This window comes from Molossus molossus, unplaced genomic scaffold (assembly GCF_014108415.1).
Source record: "Molossus molossus isolate mMolMol1 unplaced genomic scaffold, mMolMol1.p scaffold_m16_p_1, whole genome shotgun sequence".
Lineage (NCBI taxonomy): Eukaryota > Metazoa > Chordata > Mammalia > Chiroptera > Molossidae > Molossus > Molossus molossus.
This window is the reverse complement of record NW_023425344.1, coordinates 28069926-28083216: the sequence shown is the minus strand read 5'-3', so window position 1 is coordinate 28083216 and position 13291 is coordinate 28069926. Positions and strand designations below refer to the sequence as shown.

The following is a 13291-nucleotide window of genomic DNA, read 5'->3' as shown; positions in this document are numbered from 1 at the left end:
ACATGTCCATTTCACCTAGATTGTCCAATTTGTTGATGTATAATTGTTCATAGTATTTTTAAACAATCCTTTGCATTTTTGTGGTGTCAGCTGTTATTTCTCCACTTTCTCATTTATTTCTGCTCTGACCTTTACTATTTCTTTCTTTCTATTTACTCTGGGTTTTTCCTTCCTTCCTTCCTTCCTTCGTTCCTTCCTCCCTTCCTCCCTCCCTCTCTCCCTCCTCCCCCCCCTCCGTCCCTTTCTTCCTCTTCACCTGAGGACTTTTTTGCATTTATCTTCAGATAGAGCGGGAGGGAGAGAGGGAGGAAGGGGGGGCGGGAACATTGATGTTGTCACCTACATGACCCCAACCTGGGCTGGCAACAAACTGCAACCGAGGTACATGCCCTTAGTGGAAAACAAACCCGGGACTCTCTGGTCTGCGGGCCGATGCTCTCACCGCTGAGCCAAACCAGCCAAGGCTGGGTTTTTCTTTTTGTTTACTTTCTAGTTCTTTTAAGTTGTAGGGTTAGGAGACATGAGGTTTTTAAAGCCAATGTGGCTCTTGCACCTACCTGATGTGAGCTTTGTCTCCTTGCACTTGAGCTTTCACTTGAAAGGATATCTTCCAGAGAGCTACATGAACTGTTTACATGGACTGTTGTAAGGAGCACAACCACTGATAAGGAACATGGGATGCTGCCCTGCTGGCAAGCTGTGGTTCCTGTCTGATATCCTTCTGAGCAAATAAGCCTATGACAGCTTTGTGAGTTAAATGTTTAGTTGAACCTAAGAAGACTTGTTTATTTGTACAGCAATAAGAGTATAAGAACATCTCAGAATGAGTCCAGATATTCTAAAGTTTGAACCCAAACTCCTTCCTTTCTTGTCTGCTCTTTTAGTCTAATATATACCCCTGACAAATCCATCTAACCTCATACACACCTTTCTCTGTTGTTATTGTTTTTTTTTCCCTGGGAATCCCCTCTTCTTTGTAACATCTACTAATTCTCCTTAGTTCATCTCCTCAGCCATCTGCTGAGGTAAAGCTATAATAATTTTCAACAAGGAAGAAAGGAGATATAGCATGGGTAAGGAATGCAAGGAAACACTGATAGAGAAGCTAAGTACACACAGAAAAAGAATAGATATTTAATGAAAAAAACAAAACAAAACAGGTTAAGTTGGTGGGGAGACATGGCAATAGAATGCTAAAGTGTCTATACCAATTTGGATGGTAGTTAAGAGCAGAACAAGGCAATTTATTAAGTGCTCCCTTCTTCCTGCAGTATTATCCATGGGGAGAAGCCAGGGAGCCCTGTATCAGCATCAAAAGGGGGGTAACTTATAAGAGTTCGATGATTCAGGAATCTGTATGTACCTAGGGAAAGGAAGAAGGGTTGGATGAAAGGATTAAAATGGAGTTGTTGCCTGCCAGGGTTCAGGGAGGGGATATTGTTGCTTCGAGTCAGCTCCAGTTCCACCTTCTTATTCTGATTATCCTAATTAGCTTGTCCCACTAGAACATGCAAGCTGATGTTAACTGTGTAGCAGAATGTTCATCTGGCATGACAGGTTTCTTCAATCACAAACTATTAAAACTGCCTCTTTTTCTTTCTTAAAAAAATTTTTTTTTTCTTTATTGGCTTTAGAGAGAGGGAGAGGGAGAGGGAGAAAGAGATAGAAACATCAATGAGAGAGAACATCGATTGGCCACCTCCTGCTTGCCCCCCACTGGGGATTTGGCCCACAACCTGGGCGTGTGCCCTGACTGGGAATTGAACCAGTGACCTCTTGGTGCAACACTGAGCCACACCAGCTGGGCAGAATTGCCTCTTTTTCTATTACATACAAAGTTCCCAACTATCCTAACTTGTGATACTTTAGGGCCAACTCCATTATTTCCAAAGTCTGATAGTGATTGACTTAAGAACTAACCAAGATGTCAAGATGTGGCACTTAGAAAAAAAATATATAGTTCTTCTATAATTGCTAGAGACTGTAGTTTCCTTTAATTTTATGAACTCTTTGGTTAAAACATCCATTAACAGCAAAAAAAAAAAAAAAAAAGCCAGTCAACACATTAAAAGAGGAAGTATATGCAAGGACAGAAACACTGGCAAGAAATCATATAGACCTGGAGAGAAAAAACAGACCCAGCTCCTAACTTTCTGTTATTGATGACAGTTGCCTCTGAGATTCAGCTAAACTTCCTACCCTTGGACTCTGTGACATAAGGCTATATCCCTCTTCTAACAAATCACTTTTGGCTTAAGCTAATTTAAGTAATATTCTATAACTTGTCACCAAATAATACCTAAGACCAAATTGGGGCAAAGTGTCACAGTGTATATATACATAATCAGGTTTTATCATATTGAAAGATTCTGATAAAGTTGTTTTAAAGAGAAAGGGAAGGAGAGAACTTAATTATAGCTTTTGTCTGTGGGGGTTGTAAACTTCCCATTCATCTTTTTATCCTCATAGAATCTAACATATTCATTGCCTTATATATATCACTTTGAACAAATGTTTATTGAATGAATATATAATTCAAAAAGAATAAAATCCACTTGGTCAAAATAGTACAACTAATTGTAAAATTTTCTAAAGATTTCATTTCCAATTAATGAAAGATGTGCTTTATAATTCTCATTAGCGTAATTCTTGATTAAACACACACACACAGAAATGCCGTTTTCTGTTTTCTAAATAGAATATTGAAAAACATAATTTGGATTTGATTTATTCAAATTTTGTGTTAACTCATGGGACTATGAAGCCTGCTTAGTATAGTAGTGGTCAACAAGACTGTCCACAGACTATTCCAGTTCTCCTTCTGGGCAAATGACAGAAATGCATTTGTCCACCTCCTTGAAGTCAAGTGTATTATTTTGACTTTTTTGGCCAATGAAATGGCAATGAATTACATGTGTCACTTCCAGGTAGAAGACTTTAAGAACCAATGTGCAATTCATCATATCTTTTCCCTTGCCTTAACAGTTCTGGAAGCAATGTTGAAATGGAACCTCTGACAACCTTGGACTCTGACAACAGAGCTCTCCTGCTGACCCTAACTGGACATGTATTGTGACTGAAGAAATAAACCTTTGTTGTTTTAAATCACTAAGATGTGCCCAGATGGTGTGGTTCAGTGGTTGAGCATCGACTCATGCTCCAAGAGGTCACTAGTTTGATTCCTGGTCAGGGCACATGCCCAGGTTGTGGGCCAAATCCCCAATGGGGGGCATGCAGGATGCAGCCAATTAATGTTCTCTGTCATTGATGTTTCTATCCCTCTCTCCCTTTCCCTTCCTCTCTCTCTAAAATCAATAAAGGAAAAATTTTTTTTTGTTTTAAAAACCACTAAGATGTGAGAATCCTTTGTTACCACAGCAAAATTTACCCTACCCGATATATTCAACAAATGCCTTTCTCATAAATGGAGTAAAGACACTGAATAGTTCTTACCCTCATTTATCTTTAGAATGGTAACATTTTGTATAGCACTGTGTCATTTATAGAACTCTTTCTCACAGAAATCTCCCTCATTACTCAAACTCTCAAAATCCAAACATAAGAACTAAATGGATTCATATAAACTTTTGGACTAATCCACCATTCTCTCAGTTTTCACTACATGCTAACTGAAACTCAGGAACCAAGTACATTACCCTCCAAACTCTTGCCATCTGCACTCATCACTATACTGTTGTCTATGAGATTATTTTCTTTAATCCCTTCACTTTTTTCACCCAGCCCCCAATTCCTTTACCTCTGACAGTTGTCAGTCTGTTCTCAGTGTCTATGAGTTTGTTTCTTTTTTTAATTAAAATTTTTTTCTTTATTTATTTTTAGAGACAGAGGAAAGGAGAGGAAGAGAGAGACAGAAACATTGATGAGAGAGAACATCTACTGGCCTTCCCCTGCATGTCCCCCACTGGGGAACAGGCCCACAACCCGGGCACGTGCCCCGACTGGGAATTGAATCGGTGACCTCTTGGTGCATGGGTCAACTCTCAACCACTGAGCCACACCACCTGAGCTATGAGTCTGTTTCTATTTTGTTTGTTAGCATAGTCTGTTCATTACATTCCAGAAATAAGTGAAATCATATGGTATTTGTCTTTCTCTGACTGGTTTGTTTCACTTAGTATAATACTCTTTAGATCCATCCATGCTGTCTCAAAAGGTAAGATTTCCTTCTTTTTTACAGCCAACTAGAATTCGACTGTGTAAATGAACTACAGCTTTTTTATCCACTCATCAACTGATGGGCACTTGGGCTGCTTCCAAATCTCAGCTATTGTAAATAATGATGCAATGAACACAGAGGTGCATATATTCTTTCTAGATATATGTTTCAGGTTTCTTCGGATATATTCCCAGATGTGAAATAGGTGGGTCATATAGGTGGGAAATAGGTGGGTCAAAAGTTCCATTTTGAATTATCTGAAGAATCTCCATACTGTTTTCCACAGTGGCTACACCAGTACGCATTTCGATCAACAGTATACTATGGTTCCCTTTTCTCCACATCCTCACCACTTGTTGCTTATTGATTTAGTGATGATAGCCATTCTGACAGGTATGAGGTGATATCCCACTGTGGTTTTAATATGCATTTCTCTAATGATTAGTGTCGCTGAGCATCTTTTCATATGTCTATTGGCCACCTGTATGTCCTCTTTGGAGAAGTGTCCATTCAGGTCCTTTGCCCATTTTTTTATTGGATTGTTTTTTTGGTGCAGAGATGTATAAGTTCTTTATAAATTTTGGGTATTAGCCCTTTATGAGATGTATCTTTGGTGAATATGTTCTCCCATATAGTGTGTTGACTTTTCATTTTGTTCATGGCTTCCTTTGCTGTGCAAAACCTTTTTAGTTTGATGTAGTCCCATTTATTTATTTTTTTCTTTTGTTTTCCTTCCCTGAGGTGACATATCAGAACAAATATTAATAGAAGAAATGTCCGAGTTTTTACAGCCTATATTTTCTTCTAGAATTTTTATGGTTTTGAGTCTTATATTTAAATCTTTAATCCATTTTGAGCTTAGTCTTGTGTATGGTGTAAGAAGGTGGTATAATTTCATTTTTTGCATGTATCTGTCCAATTTTCCCAACACCATTTATTGAAGGGACTATCTTTACCCCATTGTATGTTCTTGCTTCCTTTGTCAAATATTAATTGACCATAAAGGCATGGGTTATTTCTGGGCTCTCTATTCTGTTCCATTGATCTATATCTCTATTTTTATGCAAGTATCATGCTGTTTTGATTACTATGGCCTTATAGAACAGTTTGATATGAGTTAGCATAATTCTTCCAACTTTGTTCTTCTTTCTCAAGATTGTTGTGGCTATTTGGAGTCCTTTGTGGTTCCATATAAATTTTTGGAATATTTGTTCTAGTTCTGTGAAATATGCCATTGGTATCTTGATAGGAATTGTGTGGAATCTATAGATTGCTTTGGGCAGTACGGATATTTTAATGATGTTAATTCTTCCTATCCATGACCTATTATATGCTTCCATTTATTTGTATCTTCTTCAATTTCTTTCTTCAGTGTCTTATAACTTTCGGAGTACAGGTCTTTTATATTCCAAGATATTTTTTTTAATGCATTTAAAAATGGGATTATTTCCCGTTCAGATAGTTCATTATTGGTGTACAAAAATGCAACTGATTTCTGGATATTTATTTGGTGTTCTTCTATTTTACTAAATTCATGAATCAGTTCTAGTAGTTTTTTTTTTTTTTTTCCCCGGTGGAACCTTTAGGATTCTCTATATTCAGTATCTTGTCATCTGCAAATAATGAGAGTTTTACTTCCTCCTTTCCAATTTGGATTCTTTTTATTTCTTCTTCTTCTCTGATTGCCGTGGCTAGAACTTCCAGTACTATGTTGAATAATAAGAGTGGTGAAAGCAAATATCCCTGTCTTGTTCCCAAATTTAAGGGAAACACTTTTAGTTTTTGCCCACTGAGTAAGATGTTGGCTGTGGGTTTGTCATACATGGCCTTTAATACGTTGAAGTATGTTCCCTCTATTCCCACTTTGTTGAGTTTTTTAATCATAAATCGGCACTGGATTTTATCAAATGCTTTTTCTGCACCTATGGATATAATCACATGGTTTTTATCCTTCATTTTGTTTATGTGGTGTATCACATTTATTGATTTGAAGATACTGTACCAACCTTGCATCCCAGGAATAAATCTCACTTGATCATGGTGTATGATCTTTTTAATGTATTGTTGCAGTCAGTTTGTTAATATTTTGTTGAGTATTTTAGCATCTATGTTCATCAGGGATTAACCTATAATTTATTTTTCTTTGTAGTGTGTTTGTCAGGTTTTGAAATTAGGATAATGCTGGCCTCGTAAAATGAATTTGGGAGTCTTCCATCCTCTTGAATTTTTGGGAATAGTTTGAGGAGGATAGGTTTTAATTCTTCTTTGAATGTTTGGTAAAATTATCCATCAGCTCCAGGCCTTTTTCTTGTTGGAGGTTTTTTTTTTTTTATTGCATCAATTTAATTAGTTGTAATTGGTCTATTTGCATTTTTTGAGTCTCCTTGATTCAGTTTTGGAAGATTGTATATTTCTAGAAATTTATCCATTTCACCCAGATTGTCCAATTTGTTGGCATATGGTTGTAATATTTTCTTACAATCCCTTATATTTCTGTGGAGTTCGTTGTTCTCCTTTTTCTTCTTATTTTATTTGTTAGGGTCCCCTATCTTTTTTTTCTTGATGAGTCTGGTTAATGGTTTGTCAATCTTGGTTATCTTTTCAAAGAACCAGCTCTTGGTTTCATTGATCTTTTGTAGTTGTGTGTGCTTTACATTTTATTTCATTTATTTCTGCTCTGATTTTTTAAAAAATTTCCTTTCCTCTACTCAATCAGATTGAGATTTTTCTTCTTTCTTGAGGTAGGTCTGCAATGCTATGAATTACCCTCTTAGGACTGCTTTTGCTGTGTCCCATATTTTTTGGGTTGTTGTGTTCTCATTTTCATTTGTTTCAAGAACTCTTTTGATTTCTTCTTTGAGTTCATTGCTAACCCATTCACTGTTTAGTAACATGTTATTTAGCTTCCATGTCTTTCTGTATTTTTTAGCTTTTTTCTTGTGATTGATTTCTAGTTTCATACCATTATGATCAGAGAGGATACTTGGTATGATCTCCATCTTTGTAACTTTACTGAGACTTGATTTGTGTCCTTACATGTGGCATATCCTGAAAAAATGTTCCATGTACACTTGAAACTAATGTATATTCTACTATTTTGGGGTGAAATGCTCTGAAAATATTAAAGCCATCTCTTCTACTGTGTCTTTTAAAGCTGCTGTTTCCTTGTTGATTTTCTGTCTGAGAGATCTATCCATTGTGTCAATGGGGTGTTAAAATCCCTTCCTATGACTGAATTACTATCAGTTTCTCCCTTTATGTCCATCAAGATTTGCTCAACATATTTATGTGCTCCTATGTTGAGTGCAGTAACGTTTACAAGAGGTTGTTGGATGGATTGATCCCTTTATCATGTAGTATCCTTCTTTGCTCCTTACTATAGCCTTTGTTTTAAAGTTTATTTAGTCAGTTATAAGTATTACTATCCCAGTTTTCGTGTTTTTTTTTTTTCATTTCCATTTGCATGAAATATCTTTTTCCATTCCTTTACTTTTAGTCCGTGTGTACCTTTTGTTCTGAGGTGGATCTCTTATAGACAGGTCTTGTTTTCTTACCCATTCAGCTACCCTATGTCTTTTGAGGGGAGCATTTAAGCTATTTACATTTAAAGTGATTATTGGTAGGTATATATTTATTGCCATATTATACTTTTAACTACATTTTTGTTTTTTTCCCTTCATCTTCTTAAAGAAGATCCTTTAACATTTCTTGTAATACTGGGTATATGGTAATGAACTCCTTTAGCTGTTTCTTGTCTGGAAGCTTGTTATTTCTTCTTCAATTTTGAATGATAGCCTTGCTGGGTAAAGTCATCTTGGTTGTAGGAGCTTGCTTTTCATTACTTTGACTGTTCCATGCCAATCACCTCTGGCCTAAAATATTTCTGTGGAGAAATCAGCTGACAGTCTTATGGGAGATCCCTTGTAGGTAACTGCTTTTTTTCTTCCTCCTCTTAAGATTCTATCTTTGCATTTTAATTATGATATGTCTTGGTGTGGGCCTCTTTGGGTTCATCTTATTTGAGACTCTGTGCTTCTTAGACTGGTGTGTTATTTTCCTTCACCAGGTTAGGAAAGTTTTCAGTCATTATGTCTTCAAATAGGTTCTCGATCCCTTGGTCTCTCTCTTCTTCTGGTACCCTTATGATACAGGCGTTGTTACGCTTCATAGTGTCCTAAAGGTCCTTAAACTAGCCTCACTTAAAATTATTTTTTTCATTTTGCCACTCAGATTGAGTGTTTTCTGCTACTCCGTCTTCCAAATCACTGATTTAATCCTCTGCTTCTTCCAACTGACTGTTTATTTCTCCTAGTATATTCTTCATTTCAGATATTGTATTCTTCATTTCTGACTGGTTCTTTTTTATGGGTTCTATGTCCTTTTCTATGCTTGTTAGCTCTTTGTTGAAGTTCTAAGTTCCTTGAGCATTTTTATAACCATTTTTTTGTAACTCTATATCTGGTAAATTGCTTGCCTCCATTTTATTCAACTCTTTTTCTGGAAATTTCACCTGTCCTTTATTTTGGGGCATGTTTATCTTCCCATTTTGGCTGCCTCTTTGTGTTTGGTTCTATGTATTAGGCAGATCTGCTATGAATCCCGGTCTTGGTAGGGTGGCCTCATGTAGTAGGTGTCCTGTGGAACCCAGTGGTTCAGTCTCCTTGTCACTTGATTGGGGTGCTTGAATGTCCCGTGCGTGAGTTATGTGGGCCCTCCTGTTGTAATGAAGTATTGGTTGCTATTGGCCCATTTGTGGGTGGGGTCAACCCTCAGGCTGTCTGATGGTGAGAATCAACCTCACCATAGCGTATGAGCTACTGTGCAGTTTTGAACACACTAAGTGGAATTAACCTCAGCAGTGTCTAGTGTCTGCCAAGATATCCCTTTTTTAGCTGTTTGTGAAGCTAATTGGATCCTGCTCTGATGTCTGAAGTTGGCCAATGAGTGTGTTGGTTCTGGGGCCTCTTGGGAGGGACTCTGGTACACGCCAATGTCAGATGTTGCCTGTGACTGGCCCTGTGTAACCTGTTTGAACCTACAAAGCAATCCACAGTTTGTGGCTTCCTCTACTGGGCCTGTGTATGCACAGGAAGGATCAAGCTGTGCACCAAGGCTGGCTTTTACCACCACCTGGTCCCTGGGGCAGGTCAGCAAAAGTCCCAAGGAACCCTGAGATCCTCCTCTGCCTGACTTTGCCTGCCTCTGCCTGCTGGCTGCCTGTTAGGCTCAGTCAATAAAAGAGCCTCTGGCGATTGTCAAGTTGTATGAAGTACGTTCTCAGTGAATCACCAGATAATGGTGAGTGGTGTTCACTAGGTCTATGCAGGTTCAAACTTGGTGCCAGTGCCTAATCTGGGGCCACTCAGCAAATATCCCAGGGTATATCATGTCTAGCTGGCCCTTACTGGTTGTCTGCAGATAGTTGTGGTGGGGCGGGTCTCAGAGAATCATCAGAGTGAGACCAGCAGAGTTTATCAGGCCCAAACAGACTAAGATTTGGCCATAAGAAGGGAGTGATCTGTACTGCTCAGGTGCATGAGGGAAAATTTTCTCTAGTCCTAGAGCCACAGAACGCAGTTTGTTGCAGATTCTTTCAGGAGCCCAATCTCAGTAGGGTGGGGCCACTGGGAGCAGGGAGAGGAGGAGGTGCTGGTCAGGCTTGGGGATAGGTGGGGAGAGTGGCCCCTACCATAGAGCCACAGACCTTCTGAATTCTGCCTAGACCTTGGCAGGGTGGATCCACCAGGAGTTGGGAGGATGGGGCCACTGGGAGCATGGTGAGTGGAGCTAGCGAATCTCCCATGAGGGGAAAGTGCTAGTCAAGTTCACAGGAAAGTGGGGGGAATGAGTCTACTCCAAAGCCATACAACTCAGTCACTGACACCCCCTGAGTCTGCCCAGCCTTCTACCTCCCAGTCCAGGCAGTTGACTCCTCAGCGGGCTGTAAGCTCTGCAGGGTGGGGTGACAGGGAGTCCAGAGGATGTGGTTAGTGCTTTCCCCAAGGCTGATACTGTAGGAGGGAAGTATTCCATCTGAAAAAGATGACATCTGTTGTGCAGAAAAGTGACTCAGCACAGGGGTCCCAGCAGCTATCGTTTTAGCTCTTCCCCAGAGCCACAGACTGCAGCCTCTCCTTGCACAACTAGTCTGCTCCGCCCTCCCTCCACTGGAGCCTGGGGAGAATGGCTGTGAATGAACGTTGTGCGTTGGCCCTTTAAGAGGACGCCTCCATCTCTAGCAGATTCCAGTCTCTCCCTGGCAGAGAGAATCCTGATTTCCACAGCCAGATGTTATATGGGTGCTTCTTCCTGGCTCTGGTGCTCTTGGCTGGGAAGCCTGGTGTAAGGCTGAAACCTCATGCTCCTCAGAGGGAACTTTTGCAGCTGAGATATCCCTCCAGAACCACCCAAGGGAGCAAGGCTTGCCTTTTTAATGTCTCTGCCCTCCCTACAAGTCTCAGTGCGGCTTCTGTAAATCCTTGATTATAAGACTTCTCATTCGGCTAGTCTTCAGTTGGTTATTCGGGTTGATTGCTCTATATTTTAGCTGTAATTCCAGTTTGGTCCTGGGAGGAGGTGAGTGTAACATCCACCCACTCTGCTGCCATCTTAAGATTCCCAGCCCTTACAGCTGTTCTTCTACCATCCGATACTTATTCCACTCTCATCATCTATTGAATGAATTGGGTGCTGCTATCATTCTAATCTTACAAATAAAACAGATTCAGAGCAGTTCATAAATTTGCTAAAAAAAGAACCCAGCACATTAGTGCCAGTATCCCAGATTTTTTGGCTCCAAATTCCTTTCCACTATGTACCATGGTTTCTTTCTCTTTTTTTTCCATCCTCACCCGAGGATATTTTTCTATTTATCTTCAGACAGAGTGGGAGTGAGAGAGAGGGAGGAAAGGGGAGAGAGAAACATCGACTGGTTGCCTCCCACATGGCCCTGGGGCTGGGGATGAACTACAACTGAGGTACATGCCCATGGCCAGAATTGAACCTGAGACTCATTGGTCCAAGGGTCAATGCTCTACCGCTGAACCAAACCGGCCAGGGCTGTACTGTGCTTTCTAAGGTCTCTTACCACTATCAAATTCTAGGATTTGGTAGTAAATTAATAGTGTCAATAATGCATGTGATGAAAAAAACATGTTAATCACATATTTACATCTGAGAATAACTGAAGTCATTCTTCAAGGAATTCTATTTGCATAAACCTAGTCTAATTCCAGACTCTGAGTACTCTTGAAGTACTGAATAGAAAAAAGTCCTAGAAGTCCTTTGGTCCAACAGGCAACTTGCAGAACAATGAAGAACTATGAAAGAATTCAAGGGGAAAGTAACCTTTATTTTTAATATATAGTATATAAAAATTTTGACTTTTAGATTATCTTCACTTTGGTATTTACAAAATTGGATAACCTCAAACTCTTTGCTTTTCAATTCCTATTAAACCTCAGTTATAGAAAGTTTTCATGTAGAAATGCTTGAAGAATAGGCAATCCATCCATTTCTACAGGTTCAGTGGCTCTCAATTTGTGTTCTATAGTCAAATAAATTTGGAATAGGTTACAAAATATATACCCCTTTAAAAGAGTAAATTTTTAAAAATATTTTTCTCAATTTTTATTAATTTATTTTTGTTAAGGATGTTTCTCCTTCCCCCCCTAGACACCCCCCACCCCCCAGCATTGTTGTCTATGTCCATTGATTACTTATACATGCATATAAGTTCTCTGGTTTATCTCATCCATCTTCTGCCCCCCCCCCCCCCACTGGGTTTGTCAGTCTGAACTGTACTCCTTTCTGTCTCTGGGTCTATTTGTTCATCAGCTTATTTTGTTCATTATATTCCACAAATAAGTGAGATCATGCGGTATTTGTCTTTCTCTGATTGGCTTATTTTGCTTAGCATAATGCTTTGAACAATAGCCAAGAAAGAGTAAAAAAACTACTGAAATTGGTCCAATCCAGCTATTTCAAATCTATTTGAACTCAGAATCTTACTTTAACTAATAAACTACTGATTTCTCATTTCTTTTGACACAATTTGGGTTCTAGGTAATTTAAAATGTTATAAATGGATTAATGGATTAAAATTAAGTCTTCAGAGAACTTATCTTTAGAGTTTTATTATGGCCCTTTATCGAAGAACACTGTTGTCCAAAATTCATTATTTTCTGTAGGGATATTTTAAAGATGTCATCAACTGCATCATATAATCTTAGAGTATACACTATATGGACACTAAGTTGCTTCCAATGCTTTCTGGAACTATCTGTTGTATATATTAAGACCAATCTTCTTACAATTTCATATTGATTCCTACCTACCTGCCCCATTACCCCAAAATAGTGTATCCACCTTTGTGTAAAGGTATTCACATAGTTATGGTAAACCAATAGAACATATACATTCATAATATAGATAAAAAATTATTTTTTTCAGTGTCTAAAAATTAAAAAAAGTATTAATCTGTTTTCTAAATGGAAGAATGAAAATGTATTGGGCATTAGTAACCTCCTCAAGGCATTTTACTAATATACAACAGTTTCATTTTTTAAAGTGTATTTGCATATACATAATCTCTGGAATGATGCACGAGAAAGTGGTAATATTGGCTGGCTGGGGAGCACAGGTGGGCGGGAAGAGAGACTTTGTATATATTATCCCTTTTGAGTTTTGTGAATCTATCACCATTCAAATATATTTTTAATATTCAAACAGAACAATAATAAAGATGGCAGTAATGCTTTACTGATTGATACAGCAAACTTTCTTTCTTAGCTTTTGATTCCTAAGTATGCACTGACATGCTTATAAGAAAAAAAAGTTTCTACCAGGCAGGCCAGGTTTTATCGCAAAGTCCCTTTCGGATTCTCCACACTCTGGGGTGAGGTAATTACTTAAAATCAAAACTTAAATTAGGATAGTCAGTAGGTAACAATGGAAAAGAATCTGACATGGTTCCCAGTTGGTTCTTTTCGTAGAGCAGTACGGAAAGAGCCAGGGTTCTGGACCGGTCCGCGCCTCGGCAGGCCGCCACCGCACAGCGTCAGAACTTTGCACAAGTCGAGGGCGGCCCAGACGCCGCTTGGGGCTCGGGGCTGC

At 38.9% G+C, this 13291-nt stretch overlaps 1 protein-coding gene across 2 annotated transcripts in view; it reads right to left on the bottom strand.

Moving 5' to 3' along the window:
• Nucleotides 1-13291, bottom strand: part of KLHL5 (kelch like family member 5) — a 142523-nt gene that overhangs the window by 74636 nt on the left and 54596 nt on the right. The gene's annotated exons all lie outside the window — the stretch shown is intronic.